General features: G+C 44.3%; 1 protein-coding gene across 10 annotated transcripts in view; it reads left to right on the top strand.

Moving 5' to 3' along the window:
• Window positions 1-743: 743 nt before the first annotated feature.
• SEMA6D (semaphorin 6D) overlaps window positions 744-16,249 on the top strand; it is a 54,963-nt gene continuing 39,457 nt past the window's right edge. For 3 of the 10 annotated variants that reach the window (XM_043555497.1, XM_043555495.1, XM_043555493.1), the window contains exon 1: window positions 1,220-1,927. The gene's annotated coding sequence lies outside the window, so the exon portion shown is untranslated. Of the gene's footprint in view, window positions 791-1,219; window positions 1,928-16,249 lie in introns of those variants that run through there. The other 7 variants (XM_043555494.1, XM_043555498.1, XM_043555496.1 and 4 more) reach the window with 7 other exon arrangements.

Here is a 16,249-nt window from a genome sequence, read left to right as displayed (position 1 = left end):
ATGGGGGCGGGGTGTGTAAGGGTGTGTTTAAAAAATAAATCTTAGATTAGGAAACCGAGGCAGAACTTCACAGAACAACTGGGCCTGCTGCTCCTCGAGGCTGCAAGGATTTGTCCTCTGGATTGTCTGGAGGAAAGCGCTGAAAAAAAGTGAGGGAAGGAGAAAAAGAGGGAAAGAGGGAGGGACGCGACAGGGCTGCTTGTCAGGCGGCGGCAGCCACGGCGAGCTGGATGACTGAGGCTCCGGGAGTTGCTGAAGGAGCAGCCCTTCAGAGGCGGGGAGAGGGAGGGTGCGCGGCAGAGCGCCGGGGAGGAGGGACGCGGAGGCCACCGCGGGGTCAGCGGGGCCGCGGCGCCGGGCTGGGGGCCTCCAGGCGGCGCTGGCCGCGGCGCTCGGGCGAGGGTGAGCGCGCCGGGCCGCCCGCGCCTCCTGCCGTCCGAGCCCGGGGGTGGGCCCCGCGCCGCGAGCCGCCTAGTGCGGGGAGGGAACCAGCTCCAGCTCGCCTGATGGATTGACTTGGAGATGGATCGAATTACACCATTTGCCTTGCCTCGATTTGTTTTGCTCCCGCTCCGTCCCGCTGCTGCTGCTGCTGCTGCTGTCGCTGCTGCAAGGACTGGTGGTGGCGAGTTGCAGGATCATATCGAGGAAGCCAAGACCCAAAGAGAGAGAGGGATATATATTTTTTCTTTTATTTTCTTTTTTCCCTGCGCGTGACAAGCTGCTTTTTTTCCTCTTTTTTTCTTTTTTCCTTTTTTTTTTTAATTGTTACCAGCCGACCCCCCATGAGGTAAGACCATCTTGTAATCTGCTAATGCTCTGGGCTCCTGGTGGGGATCGGACCCAGATCCTCAGAGCCCGAATCGCAGCCCGTGTGTGTGTGTGTGTGTGTGTGTGTGTGTGTGTGTGTGTGCGCGCGCGCGCGCGCGTGTGTTGTCACTGGAGAGTTGATTTCTATTGCCAGCAGCTCTGTCCGCCTGCGGACGCGCAGCGGGCTGGAGAGGTTTGGCGGACCCGTCAAAACTGGCAATGGGGGAGGCCTAGGGGGAGGGGCACGTGGACTTGGAGACCCCCCCTCCACTGTGCACCCCCCACCCGGGAACAAAAAACGGGCGGAAGGAGGGGGGCAAGTAAAAGTTTCTTGCCAGGCAGCGCCGGCTCGGCGCTCCCCCGCACGCTATCAGTGGGAACCCGGGCTGCTCGGGTGCTCGGGCACGGCGTCTCCAGCCGGGGCGGGAGCCGCGCCGAGGCCGAAGAGCCGGCTGCGGACTCGGCCGCCCCCTTCCGCCCGCCGGCCCCGAAGCCGACGCCGGGACCATCGGGGTCGCGCAGCGCCCGCAAGGCTAGGAGGGGACCCGCAAGCATTCGCCTGCGCCCGTAGAGGGGGCGCAGCGCTGGCACCGAGACCCTAGCGGCTCACCGCGGAAGCCCGCTACCTGTCAGTGCGCCCCGGGCTCGGACGGCCCCCGGCAGCGCCTGGGGGCGGGGGCGGGGGCTCGGGTCCTCTGCCCCTCCATCCCCCCAGCCCCCCGGGCTGCAGTCCGGAGGGCAGCCACTTCCCACCCGCCCTCTCCCCCTGCTGGCCGAGCGCGCCGCGGGCGGGCGCTGGGGCTAGGAGCTGCCCACAGCCCACCCCCCACCGCCCACCCGGCGCCCCGGTTTCTTCTGCCGGCCACTCTCCCCCGCAACTTTCCGTGCTTTGTTCTACGGCTGGAAATGATTTACGGAAGCGTCTTGGATAGGGTCTCCGCCAGGCGGCAAAAGCCCAGCGCTGAGATGTGTGACGTTCTCATCTACCCATCAATTATGGATGGAAACAAATAAGGAAGAGTCAATTTTGCATGAGCCCCTTCTCCGGCAGCGAGAGGCGTCCTGCAGCCAGGAGGGAGCCGCCGCTCGCGTCGGCAGGGGGATGGTGAGGAGGAAGGTAGGGAAACTTTTATTTCCCGTCTTGACAGCGATGATGTTTGTTCCTAGTCTGCAGAAACTGATACAGCAGCCGCCTTGGGTAATTTCGAAGGGCTTAAAGCTTGCTCTGTCGTGTGTAAGTGTTGGATTGAAATAAAAGGTCATAAAAGACTTGATGTGGATGAGAACTGGGTTTTAAGAATTTCTTCTACTAAATCGACTCTCAGGACCACCTCTGTCAGGTGATTGTTTAAATACCGAACTTGTAAAGAGCTGAATGTCATGGAACTAGAGGAAAATGAAGTAGCAGTATTAATTAAGGCATTAAAGGAGCTGAGGGTAGTACTCTGTTTCTGAGGTGACCAGTCAGCAACCCCAGTTGCCCTCACCAGTCTCAGGAGGGTGACTTTCACAGAAGGGACAGTAGATTGTTATTATAGATATATAGACTTTGTAAACAGTAATTGGACCTCATGCCCACCACTATGGACGGCTGCTTTCTCTTTAAAATAACGGTAGTGTTTCCAGTTACTTGGGAAAAGAAAGGTCTGGGGTAATTTTCCTAAGAACTTCTGGGTACTAAGAATCTTAAGTCTGCAGTAAAAAAGTCTAGGTGCTTTTTTAAGGACTGTCCTTCCCTCTGCTTGTCCTTTGGAGTAGTAAAGTGGATTATTGTGTTTATTTCAAGGCTAAAGTCCTAGGGAAAGGTTTAACACTTCTTTTCTAAACTGTTTTCGTCTCTGTTCCTCGGAATAGGAGAAATACTTGTTTGGAGAAATTTTTCCAGGTTTCTTCCTTATAGAACTGAGAAAAACCTCAGACAGTTCAAGGTGAGGATTCCACTGTCCTTTTGGTAGTTTATAAACAATAGGTTTTGATGCTGGTCTGTTCAAGTTGTTAAAAAATCCTATTGCTCTCTTAGGTGTCTAACTCGGGAAATTAAGTTGTATGTAGTTCTGTTGAACATAGTGAGTGACAGGCATATTCTGTCAGGCTGACAAATATTACACAAACATTTACCCGGCTTAGATAAATAGAAGTTGCCAAGTAAACTCTGAGATTTGGCCCCAGATTATCATGCATTTAAAACATCTTAAGGTAAATAAACTATTTACCTTAAGCCATAGCTGGGTTTTGTTTTTTGTAGTTAGTGTCTGTGCTTTGATTTAGGTCCCTGGCTTGTGCTGTCAGAAAGACAGTTAAGTAAATAACCCTAGGATCTCCAAAATGTGTTGTTTAGCAAACCATTTTCTTCCATTAGCACGTTTAGTTAGATTAACAGCCAGTTACTGTTTCTTACTGGATTCTGCAGAATATTGCTACCGGTCATCGCTTCTACCAGAGATGCTACATAGATTACCTTTTTTGAGGAACATTTCTGTGATGCAGGACAGTATGCCAGGAATATTGTGACTTCTCCATCACCAAACATCTGGTTAACTCCAGTTTGATTTAGATTTGTGGGCATTCTGCCCTCTTCCTTTTTTTTTTGCTTTCTGTCTTCTCTCTTTCTTTCATTTTTTTTTCTTTGTTTTTGTTTGTTTTTTGGGTTTTTTGGTGGGTTTTTTTGGTGCCCACTAATAGCACCATCCGGTCATGTCTCCCCTGGTTTGATGGATTTGAAAGATGCCTGTGATGTAAACCTATTAGTCCTTAGAGTGAGGGCAACTTAGAAATCCGGTGGACTTCAGTTCACTGGCCGCTTGCAGCGCAGGAAGGATCTGTCCAGTAACTGTGCTCTGGGTAACTGGGCCCCTGCATCCTTGTGTGGTGGTTTCTAGTGCTTGAAAGGCACACAGGCAAGTAAGCAGGAACCAGAGCTTTGGTTCACAAAGATGCCCATCATTGTTAAGGACTTCTTGAAACTGGAGAAGTTCTTCACTTCTTGCTGCTCCATCATAATGAACGCTGGTAATTAGCTTAGTCATTGTTCTTGCATGTGAGTTTCACTAAGATACAAAGAGTGAAAAATGCATCTGAAATGGGGTCATTTTTTACCCTTCTGATGCATTTACACAGACTTAGGAGCCTGGCTGAGTGCCTAACCATTATTGGTGTCACCGTAGGAGGTGAACTCCCTCCCTCGCATATTGCAGGATAAAATATTACCTTTTATTTCAATTAATAGACTTTAAGGCTGCATATTCTAGGTTCATTTCTAGAGGAAGCAAGAGGTACTCGGGGTATGCCAGCCAGTCGGTGTTTATTGAGTACCTGTCATTTGCAAGGAGCTGTGCTAGCCAATGTTTCAACACCAGGTGAGGCAGACATGTTTCTGTATGTTCAACTTAAGTAAGAATGCAAAGAAATAGAGAATGGCAAAATGGATCCCTTGGCAAGAAATGTAAATATGCATCATTTTTTGAACCATGTTGTTTAATCCTAAAGATTCACACTAAGAATTCAACATCCTGTTAGTGTAGTTCACGAGTTGAAACTGTCATTAGAGCAGGAGAACTCATGTGAATGGAGACTGAGCATTGAAATCTACCAAAGCCAGTGTCTTAGGTTGCTGCTTATTTCATGAACGGCTGCCTACTTCTCGTTCGGGGGGAAAAAAGTGCTCTTTAATTTGTTCCCATGACACATAGAGAGAATAAAATTCATAGGACTGTGTTAAGCATATCAGAACCCTCTTCAGTTGAGGTGGCTGTTCTTGGGTGGACTTTTTTGTCCTCAGACCTGACAACAGCTAATACGTGCAGCTGATACAAGTGGGGCCGCTTCTACTTCCCCTCGTCCAACAGGAAAACTAGGAAATGTCCTTGCTTTGAAAAGCGACCATTTATGTAACCAAGGGTGATCAAATCAGTGGTCCACATAGATACCACATGAGGTGGACTTATTTCTCAAACTTTTCGTTTCTATTAAGCTTTTGTTAGCTCACCCAGATTAGCATTTTAACAACCCTGAAGTGAACTTCTGCCATTCTCTCTACTTGGACACAGTGTGTAGATCATCCATCATCCTGTCCTTGGCTACAACAGGCTGCTGGCTCCATCACCATTTGGAGCTACACAGAATCCATCCGACTGTGAACAGCACAGCTGGCTACAGCAATTTTTTCTTCCACACCACTGGCAGCATTGTCTGGCTGTGGTAACTAAAGTTAACACCCAGAACGGGAAGTTTCCATTGTTTGGCAACCTGTGCTGGGCCCCTCGTCCAGTTCTGGGCACACACCTGCAGTAAGACTCTGCTGACTTGCAATGGTGCGCTCCACGTGAGCAAGGACGTGCCACAGCCTGGTACAGCCCAAAGCAAAGCCTCTTTGGGCTCGATACAATTACAGCACCAGAATTACAGAATTAGAAGGCTTTCAGACACCATTCTTCATTCACCATCAGAATGGAGTCTTTTGGAAAAAGGGAAGAACAGAATGAAAGTAGCCTTTGGCCCGTGACTCCAAATGACAGAACACAGAAAAGGACTTTGTCAAAGTTCTTTGGAGAACTGAACATGTCACTGCTTCCTCCCTTTTCCCAAAGAGCATGTGATGTAACTAAATCTGGGGCCCATGTCTAATAGAACCCAGTGCTTTCTATCACCTTTTTTTTTTTTTTTGGCTTTCTTCTTTTTTTCTAAGAAGATAACCTGTTACAGCAGTAATTGTTTGATAAAACAAGAGTGACATGAGGTGGATACGTTTGTTAAGTTATGTTGCAAAACTTTAAAAACCAACTTTTATAATTGGAAGTCCTGCTTTTAGAGTTTGATGTGAGAGGGGGAGACTGCCTGGTATTTTGGTCAGGATAGTCTTCTCGCTTCTCTCCCTGATATTTGCTACTGAAATCAGCCACAGATCAGCTGGGATGATATGACGGTGATGAAGGTGATAGAGAAAGGGGAAGGGGGAAAACAGCAACAACCATAATACCTACCACTTACTGTTACTGTTAGTCTTGATCTTAATTACATCGTGTAACCTTCAATCAACTGCACTATGTGGGCTCTGTTATTATTATCACTGCTTTATCTAAAAAGAAAACTCAGGGACCTGAGAAGTCAGGTCATTTTCCTGAGGCTGTACAGCAGGGAGGTAGGAGGTAGAGTCGGGATATGAACTTAGGTCTGCCTCACATGTCAGCCCACACCCTTTAGTCACGACACTGAATTGTTTCTGGGAACATGGACCACGCTACTATTTTGTGACTCCCTGATATTTCTGACTTTTGTTTTCAACAAAAGAGTCCTACTTTGAGGGAGAATTTTACACTGAATGAAATTATATGTACAGTGTGGCTATCCTCTTAAATTTTAACCTTGCTCTAAACTAAATCATATTGTTGCACTCTTCTTTCACTTTTATTCCTGGTGGCCAAATAATTATGACACTCTCCTTTTCAAGTGTCCTAGAACAGCATCTTCTTCTCCCGCCATTTTTCTCCATGGTAGGCTTTCCTGTCCAAGATTACAGTGGCATAGGACAAATGGCAATATTCATCACTCTCCACCAAAAAAGTGAGTCTGCATCAGGGTGCAGTTGACATTCATTTCCCTGATCTTGGCAGGTGAAGATCCATTATGTATCCCTGTCCCATTTCCCAGGAGTATTTATGGGCCCCATCAGCAAAGACAGTGAGAGGTGCAGCTGTTCACGCATTAGTGGCACCAGGATGGAAAGTGTATTATTGAAGCTTGACTATGTATTATATTGTAATACGTATTTTTCTTACTTATGGCTGCAGGAGAGTCCTTTTACCTATACGAGTAATCAGACACATTGTTGAGAAATTGTCACTGGTGCCTCAGCATTTCTCTGGTTGCCCTTTTTTTGTTTTCTTATTCAGGATTCCTATGGGAGGGAGAACAACAAATACACATTACCACTACACAGAATGCTGAAATTTAAGGTGTTCAACATATATTTACGGGAAAGAAATACGGGTTTTAAGAAGTTCAGTATGTTGGTACATGTATAATAAGGCCTCGGGAAGATCTGCAATTACTTAGCCTATTACTGGAGTCTGTATTTAAAAATAAAGTCAGGAATTTCTACTCAGACGAAGAACTGGCACATATGAACCAGAGCAGATGAAGCTCTTTGAGAAAATAACACTTCCATTCCCAGGAGCCGGCTGTCAGCAGACCAGAGACTGACTCCCCCCTGCGTCTGCGTTGGCCTAGGCACCACTTGTCATTATAGGGGTCTCTGGAAGCTTTTTTGGTCTGCAGAGTTGTCTACACCTATCAGTAAGTCCCCAAACCTCCTCCCCTGGGTAATTGGTAGATCAAGTAAATAGATGTTTAAAAGCTACAGAAGGAGGAGAGGGAGGAGGGGAAGGAGGGGCAGAAGAAGGAATAAAGAATGTTGCAGTTGTTTCTGTTTTTGTCATTGCTGGGGTAACCATTTGTTCATTCAGTCATCTTTTACCAAGTGTCTGCTCTGACAAAGTAGGTGCCAGGGTGGGGAAATGGTTCAAAGAGGAACTGACACAGAGTTCCAGAGCTCAAGGGTCTTATCGAGTGGTATAGAAAAGACGAGGTGAACACATAGCCAAAATAAAATGGCGAGCATTGTTAGTGCCAGAAAACATGCACACAGACCTATGGAAATTGAGAGGAGTGAGAAGTTATTTCTGGCTAGGGTAGTCAGGGAAAGCTTTATGGAGCCACTGATATTTGAGCTGGTCCTTGAACTAGGTGGGATTTGGACAGGTGGACTGTGAGGGGCAGTGGGGGAGGTGGTGAGAGGGAGGGCATTCCAAGCATAGAGAACAGCTTAGGCAAAGGCCCTGGGGTGAGGGTGGGGGCAGGGATCTAGATCAGTTGTCCACATTTGAGTTATAACCTAGCACAGACTTGTCTTTCAGGTGTGAAGAGGCAGTTTGCCAGGCAATCCACAAATATTTATTGAGTATCTCTGGTCTACTCCTCTTAGCCATTCAGCAGATGGCCCCACGGCTTAAGCCATCAGAATGAATGGGATCAATCTTGTGGCGATTCAGTAGACTGCTCTGTGATCAGTGCTAAAAACTCCATATCAACTGCCAACTGGTTCAGTGTTGCACGAGAACATTGCAAGGGAAAATACGATTTTTGCCTCAAGATGGTTCCCCCCACGGGGTTGTGTAGCAGAGCCAAACTAGAAGGCTCCTGCCTCATTGGTTTCATCTTTTTTAACCTGAAATAACTCTAGACATAGACTCTATGAGGAATAGATTGCATACATCTATGAGGAGGATTGGAGATGGGAAAGGGGGATATGGAGAGAGGAAGCTGAAGAGAGTAGAAATAGCATGAGCTGGACTCTAGGTGCTCAGTCCACCCTGCAGGTCCCATGAGGCTGGATTGCCTGTTCATCCCTGAAAGGTAGCACAGCGAGTGATGTGCAACAAATATCTTAGTAAATGTGTCTATCGAGTTTAACATTTTATTACACTGCAGATGTAGCCTATCATGCCTGGTAAACTCTGCAAAAAAATGAGGTTGGAGCTGACAGTTTTTTCCCAATAAAATGAAAACGTAGCAGTGAACAACTTGGAAAGTTACTAATGCTTCCTTTTGGAAAATCTCATCCTCCAGAGACCCTGGGGTTTCAGCTCCACTTTCTGGGTCTGAGCTTTCAAGATAAACTCAGCCCCATCAGTGGCTGCCCACATCCCCACCTTTCCAGCTCCCTCCCCACCTCCCTTCTCCTATGCCCAGCCCTACTCCAAGATAGGCTGTTGGGTATGAGGGTTTCCAAGCCATCGTTAACCCCTCAAGTTAACATAAATTGTAATCAAACCACTTAACCACAGTTAAGTTTAATGGTGGAGGTGCTAAGCTTCATGGAAAGAAAGACGGGTCATTCAGTATAGTATAAGCATGCTTATTAGAACGCATAATAAAGGAAAAATAAAATGAAAACAATTACATTAGGGAATGATTAAGCCAATTACTTTGCCAAGAATTGTTCCAGCGGTTCAGTTTTCTTTGGTATATTTAAGTCTTTTACAAGCTAATAGTTACGTGACAGACAGTCTGAGAGAAGACTTAGGTCTAAAGAATCACTGCCAATGAAAGATCAATCAGAAATTATAAAATAGGTCAATGGGGAAAAAGGATTAAGCATATACAAGTTCAATATCGGGAACTTTTCAGGAATATTCCAGTGACATAAAGCAAAGAACCTGTTCAGTCAAATAATTAGTCTGGCTCCCACCCAGTTATTTTTTGAAGCCAAGGACACGCTGCCTCCCCCTGCATAAAAAGCACAGTTGCCTTCCAGACAGGACCTAAAATAAACTGGCCTGGCTCAACTGCGCTAATAATAGGAGCTAGCGCTTACTGTGTGCCATGGCGCTGTGCCCAGCACTCTAAATATGTTATCTAATTTAATCCTCAGGCTACCCCTGAGAGTATAGGACTGATAGGTAACCTCGAGCTAGCATCTACTGAGTGCTTACTGTGTGCCTGATACACTTTTAAGTGCATATACTAAATGATTTGATCAGCGTTCGTTGAGGGAGGTATGATTATTAATAATATCCTAGTTTTATACAGGAAACTGAAGGAAACTGAAGTCGGGGAGGTTAAGTAATTTTCCTAGGGTCAAACCCCAGGGGACTTAGATCCATGAGAAAGAGCATAGCAGGGTGTTTAACACCTTGAACTCTGGAGCCAGCCTGTCGGGTGTGAGTCCTGGCTGTGAGTTCTGGCTGTGTGACTGATCAGCTGTGATCTTGAGCAATTTATTTGACCTCTCTGAGCCTCAGTGTCACCACATAAAAGGTGGCTGATGTTGGTAGTCCCCACCTGGAAGGGTTGTTGTGAGACCTAAATGAATTAATAGTTGAACAGCAGTTAGAATAGCGCTTGGCAGGTAGTGAGTGCTATATAGACGTCAGTGTCTGTTAAACAAAAGTAAATGCAGTCTGGCTCCAGAGCCCATGCTTTTAGCCCTTATCCTGTGCTGTCTCTTCACAGGTGACTTTATCATATCTCTTAACTGATATAGAGACCTTGAGGCCAGTTTCACAACCAGCTACCCTCTACCCTCATGCACCGTACTTGCTACAAATTCAGCCAGACTGGAAAGGAGTTTGGCTGGGGAGGTCCAGCAGCCTGGAGATTTAACCCAGACCTTGATGCCTGGTTGCATATCCCTGACCCTGATGTCAATCATTTCAGATTCATGATGGCAGAAATCTGGCTTCTACTGTTGATTGTTTTGAAGGCCGATACAGATGATTGGTATGTGTTCTGTGCTGGTTGCCCCCTGGGCTGATGAAAAGCTGAATAGCACCCCGAAAATCTAGGCACAGTCCCAGACTATTCCTGTCATTACCCACATCTTCGATCTCTACCAGTAGTCCTCTCATCAGAATCTCACATGGTTAAAATGCAGATTCCCAGGGCCCCAGCACTAGGAGCTCTGTTCTGCTGGGTCTGGAGTCTGTGTTTGCAACCAACATCTCAGGTGACTCGCACCCTGCAGGCCCTTCACCGTGCTTTGGGAAATGATGCTGTGGTGTGGCCAGAGCACGGATCCCCACCCCGACAAAGTGCTAGACTTCAAGTCTAGTGTTGGCAGGCCACTAGGTAGCAGATCTGAAACCTCTCCCCTACAGCACGGGAAGAATGGTGATGAGCCAGAGGCATCCCAGCTAGCTCATGAAAGAGTGAAGAAAGTTATAAAATCTGCTCAAAGCTAAAGAGGCTTTTTTCCCCCTAGTTGGCAAAAAAAAAAAACAACTTCACAGTGAGCAGAAATTAAGAAAGAAAAAGGGCACTCACTTATTTCTGCTGACTGGCCTATATCATTTCATAAATGGAGTCCTAGGCCAGTATTCATAGCAACAGTTTTTGATTTAATGATAAACTGAGATAAGGGTAATCAAACTTCATGCTTCAGGGCATAAGGTGATTGCCTGCTGCGGTCAGGATGGAATTTTTTCCCCTGTGCTTTGCACAATTGACTAGATGCATTAGAGAGACTACTCAGGCTGCACTGGAGAGCTGGGGCTGGAGGCCCTAGTGAAAACTGCACTGGGCGAGATCATATGGGAAATGGGCTGGTATGTGATGAATAACCCCACCATCCTTTGGCTTCATCATTTTTGTTTCATGTGAGGATTCTGCATACCATGACTGTGTATTTCTGTAAACCACATGATGAGATTGGGAGTGTACTATGTTTGGAATCAGATGACCTGTGGCCAACAGAGTGCTCTCTGAGTGACTGAAGAAAGCACTGTCCCCTCGGACCCTCAGTCCCCTCCTCTGTGGACTCACAATTATAATAAGCATCACATAAGACATCAGAGGTGAATGTGCTCCATAAAAGCCAGCTAATTGCTGCTCCTATGTAAGGTATTATTATGATAAAATGAATTACATTTTGTGGAATCACCATTTATTATAATCAGCAATATGTAAATCCCTAATCTACATGATGATATCAAATGCATAATCACAGTGTACATTCTTTGAGTTTTTAATCTGCCAAGCACTGAAGTGTTTTATTTATATTCTCTTAATGTAATCATCACATCAGCCCTTTGGGGCACATTATTTTTTATTCCCATTTTATAGATCAGGACACAGATGCTCGAGGAGCATCAGTTAGACTCCTATTGCTGTTATAACAAATGATCACAAATTTAGATGCTTGCAACAACACAACTGTATTACCTCACAGTTCTGGAGGTGAGAAGGCCCAGATGGGTTTCACTGGGCTAAAGCAGGACTGTGTTTCTTCAGCAGGCTCTAGGGGAGAAGCCATTTCCTTGTCTTTTCCACCTTCTAGAGGCTGCCTTCATTTCTTCACTTGTGGTCCCTTCCTCCAGCTTCAAAGCCAGCCATCCCTGACTCTGACTTCTCCTTCTATGGTCACATCTCTTTCTTGGATGTATGCCTCCCCCTTCCATCTTTTAAGGACCCTTCTGATTACATTGGGCCTGCCCAGATAATCCAGGAAAATCTCCCTCTTTTAAGATCCTTTGCTTAATCACATATACAAAATTCCTCTTGCCGGGTAAAGCAGCCTCTTCACAGGTTCCAGGGATCAGGGTGTGGACGTCTTTGGGGAGAGGTTGGGACAATATTCTGTCTGCCACAGTTCACTACCTCACTAGGAGATGGCAGAGGTAGTCAGAATTCATGCCCAAGCCTGTCTGACTTCAAAGCCCACCATCTCAGCCACTCACTATGAAACCTTCTTGAGTCAATCAATGGAAGAAACAGTAAAGTCATAGAACATAAGTGCTCAGGAGGGCCCTGTTACTTTTAGAATAATCAATTGGGGGCTTTTAAAAATAATCATTATAGTAGTAACAAAACAAAAGTTAACCATACTGATCTTCATGTCCTACTTTGTACTAAGCGTACTATACATAGTCTTTCATTCATTTTGTGTGAGTTTCAGTATTATTTACCCGATTAACTGCATTTACAGAGTCCTTGAATCAAGGTGTCTTCCATGGGATGATTGAATAAAGAAGAAGAATTTAGGGGACTAGAGGACAATTTTGGAGGATTGTAAGGAAGGTGTTTTAATGGGTTTACCAGACATCTATGGGCAAGGCACTGGCCTTGCTGCCCTTAGTTCTCTCATTAGAACAAAGTGAAGTAGAAATGGGCAGCACAGAGTCTAGAGAATCTCCAAGATTCTTTCTAGTAGCAGGACTCCTTAATGCTATATTAACTTTCATATTTTAATTACCTTGGTAGTAGGATCAAATCTATTGGTGATTTTTAAAAATTTGAATTCACTTCGTAAAGAGACACATTCTAAAAATGTGTCCGCAAAAAGAGACAGACACACAGATAGTCCAACTTTCAAATTTATTATCGCCATTTATATTTTACAACACTTTGCTCTTTTCTTTTGGGATCACTTAAACTTCATCGCCGCTAATATAGTTTTTAGACTCAATTTTCAGGAATACATAGATAGTATTTTCAGTTAGCAGTAATTTCACCCATTCAGCTCTCAGGGGTTGATAAACTACCATTGCACAATTTCCCTGTAATTTCAGTTACATCCCTGAAGAGCCATCCCCCATTGAACATGTAGGACAGATAGGGCAAATGAGTTTCAAAGTAGAGAGCCAAACCTGACGGGTTGGTAGTGGCTGTTGCAGCTTGCGTTGTAGAAATTTGTGAGACTGCATCCGAGGTCAGAGAGAAAAGGAAAGCCTTGACTGATTAGTAAAATCTTCTGTGAAAAGGGAATGGTGAATGGCAGCCCCTTTACAGCAAATTTGCCGTCTTTGATTCAGTATTTTCTTTAGGGACACATACCTCCCTTGCAACACTCATGGTCACTAATGGTATCCATATAGGTTGATAAGTATTTAGTGCAGATGTCATCTGGTGTGATGTTGATGTCTCAGCTAGCCCCGAGAACAGAGCTTGAATTATCTGACCCATGAGAAGGAAAATAAGTAACTCCCAATGGGAAAGAAAACCTGGTAATGATTACTTTTCCCAGTTCTTGCCATTTGCTTTCTTTTGTTGCATATTCCCTCAGTAATGCCTGTGTGTAATGTTTTATGTGAAACATGTTTATGTTCAGCGTTTTAACATTTCAGACTCCAAAACGTGATAAATGATTGTGCCGCTACAGATAACACCCTCACCATAGGTATATAAACATGGATGTGTATAAAAATGGAACATCACCACACATGTACACAAACACATACAGAGATTTTAAATGATAACTTTCAAAGTCACGCAGACTAGGGTTGGAATCCTGCCCTATCTGCTAACTAGATGTGAGTAATTGGGTATATCATTAGTTTCTCTAATTCCTAGTTTCCTTTTGTGTTAAGTGGAGAAAATATCACTTAGCTTAGAGATGTGAAATCAATTAGAGATATTGCATGGAAATTGGCCAGAAGAGTCCTTAGAACATAATAGGTGTTAGTCATGTTGGGTTTGGCAACCAGTAACAGAAAATCCAACTCAGAGTTGCCTCAACAATGAGGACATGTGTATATTAAGTTGCATTATAAGAAGTCATGAGACGGAGTGGCTCCAGGACTGGTAACTTCTTTGGTTCAATAATGTCATCAAAGACTCAGGTGCTATCTGTGTTCTGTGCCATTCTCAGCCTGTCATCTTGTCCTTGGTGAGCTCTTTTCATATTCCCAATAAAACTGGCACATTCTATGTGAGTATCCAACAGATCAAGAGACCAAGTCTAACTAAGATACCTTTCCTAGTAACACATTTCTCCTTGGTCTCTGTGGATAGAATCATTGACACCTTTTCATGGCTGTAGTCCTAGGCAGGGGGATGGGTCCAGTGCAATGGACTTAGATGGGGAAGACTTTCTTATCTACAGACAGGTGAACAGAATCAGCATGTTGTTACAAACTGTGTTTGTATGTATACATTGTTATATATGCATAATGTGTACACACAGGGTCTATTACATAAACATATTCATGAGTGTGCTCAATCTATAAAACTTTGGTGTTTTGCCAAAAAATATTTTTCTGCCATTATTTGAAAATTTTGCCTATCTAAAGCAGATTTTTTTACTTAACCAGTCTGGCAATTAAAAATTATAAAAGATATGACACCAGAGGACAATGCTACAAAATGTGGACAGAACATATATACAATGAATTTAAGGGGCATCTGAGTGGTTTAGTCAGTTTAGTGTCTGCCTTCAGCTCAATTCATGATCTCATGGCTCTTGAGCTCAAGCCCATGTCAGGTTTTGTGCTGACAGCTCAGAGCCTGGAGCCTGTTGTGTCTCCCTCTCTCTCTGCCCCATTCATAGTTAACACCCTCTGTCTGTCTGTCTGTCTGTCTCTCTCTCAAAAATAAACATTAAACATTTTTAATAAAAAAAAATGAATTTGCTTTTGCTATGCTTCCACATTTTTCCTTTATTTCCCCCCATAGGTTGTTTTAAATAAGAAGTAAGATACCCTTGCCACTTTGAAATGTCATAATAAATACAAGCCATAATTATGAAGGCACCCTTATCACTTGAGAGGTAGATACAGAAACACTAACTATATTTTCTTCAATTCTGAGACATTTCATGATTTTAAACTCACATTTTCTTATGGTTCCTACTTCGAAAAACCATTAGCCCCTAAATCTCTGTAAAGTTTCACGTGTTTCTGTTACACATTGTAAATCTGTATCTACTGAGGAAAGTTACCCACTTTTTTTTTTTTAATCTTTCTTGTTCCTTAATGAAACAAATATACTACAAACCACCTGAGTGGAAATCGTAGCTTGGCTCTGAGCCTCCTTTCACTCTGTACTGTTAACCTCTTTTCCCGGTATAGTAATGCAATAAATCAGTCCTAAGGCCCCATAAAATGTGGGCAAGGAGGCTCCTCCTTTACCTGCCTTTGTACAACTGATCTGCCTTTGTAGTGAGCTGAAAATTAACCGCCTAGATTTTCATTTCTGTTCACCAAAGTGAAACTTCACTCAGGCCTTATCAAATAAAAGTCTCATTCTTTCAAGTCAAGCAATAGCTCCTGTTCTGCTCTTCTCGGTATATCCAACCTGCACTATTTTCCTTTCAAAGAATAGTGAGTCTCCAGGAATCCAAATAGTCTAAAGTCAAATTCTGATTCCACCACTCAGCCTCTCAGAGCCTTGTTTTCCTCACTGGAAGATCAGGGTAATATATCTACCTCATAGAGATGTTATAGGGTCTTCTTCAGGAGGAAATATATTCAAAGCACTTGACATGATATCTGACATAATAAAAACTCAATATACTGTAGTAGTTTTATTGTTATTACTATTGTTTTTAAATCAAAGATGCCTGGCAATGTATGAAATATTCATATCTGAAGGGCTTGCAGATTTTGCACATGGGTAGGTTCCATAAAATATATCTGGACGGCTACTTCTAAAAGCAGAAAGAGAAAAAAAGCCAAAACCATCCTGGTAGGAAGTTGGCATTTGTCGAGCACATAATAGCACGGTAATGCCACCACCTGGGTGCATTGCCATTCACGTCCTGGACATAGATCTGGCAAGTTATCTGTATTGGGACTGGGAAGGTTTATTATGTTATGCGGTATTTTCAGATTATGAATTGTGACACTTAAATAATGGACCAAGCACTCGCAGTGACTTGCTGTATTAACTCAGCCTGACGCTGAGTCTTAGCCGTAGTCTCCAAGATGCATTCCTTCCCTCATTTCCTTATTCACTCATTCCCTTCCCCACATGACAGATAATTTTGGAGCGTTTTCAGCATTCAAAGAGCCTTTCTTCGCTTTTGCCTTCCATGAGTCCAAGTCCAGTAAACAATTAAGTAACTGTACCCAGGGTCAGTTTCCTGGGTGTGTTACCTGTGCAGTGACACTTGGCCCCATGCCAAGAACACTCTGCTGTAGCCATCTTAAAATTCATAAAAAAATAAATT

Source organism: Prionailurus bengalensis, chromosome B3, assembly GCF_016509475.1.
Source record: "Prionailurus bengalensis isolate Pbe53 chromosome B3, Fcat_Pben_1.1_paternal_pri, whole genome shotgun sequence".
Taxonomy (NCBI): Eukaryota; Metazoa; Chordata; class Mammalia; order Carnivora; family Felidae; genus Prionailurus; species Prionailurus bengalensis.
This window is presented reverse-complemented; position numbering and strand designations above follow the sequence as displayed.